This window comes from Trachymyrmex cornetzi, unplaced genomic scaffold, assembly GCF_001594075.2.
Source record: "Trachymyrmex cornetzi isolate Tcor2-1 unplaced genomic scaffold, Tcor1.1 scaffold840, whole genome shotgun sequence".
NCBI classification, from domain to species: Eukaryota; Metazoa; Arthropoda; class Insecta; order Hymenoptera; family Formicidae; genus Trachymyrmex; species Trachymyrmex cornetzi.
In genome coordinates this window covers 280740-281036 of record NW_017300181.1, presented here as the reverse complement: position 1 = coordinate 281036, position 297 = coordinate 280740, and positions in this window count along the sequence as shown.

Genomic DNA, 297 nt, shown 5'->3' with positions numbered 1-297 from the left:
GAGAACTTCGATTGGTACATATTCTTATGCATTACGTGTTATGCGTTATGCAAGAGTCTGTGCTCCCCGCTTTAAGGTCCAGACACAAGCTTTTGCATAACGCATAATACATCGTGCATAAGCGAATCAACTAATCAGAAGCTTTCCTTTCCTCTTATTCCATGGAAAAGAAGAATTTCGATTGGTTGATTCCATTATGCACTATGTATTATGCGTTATGCAAAAGCTTGTGCCTGGACCCTTAGGACTATCGCACATGAAATGCATAACAGAGCATAAGCATAACATAAGGCCGCT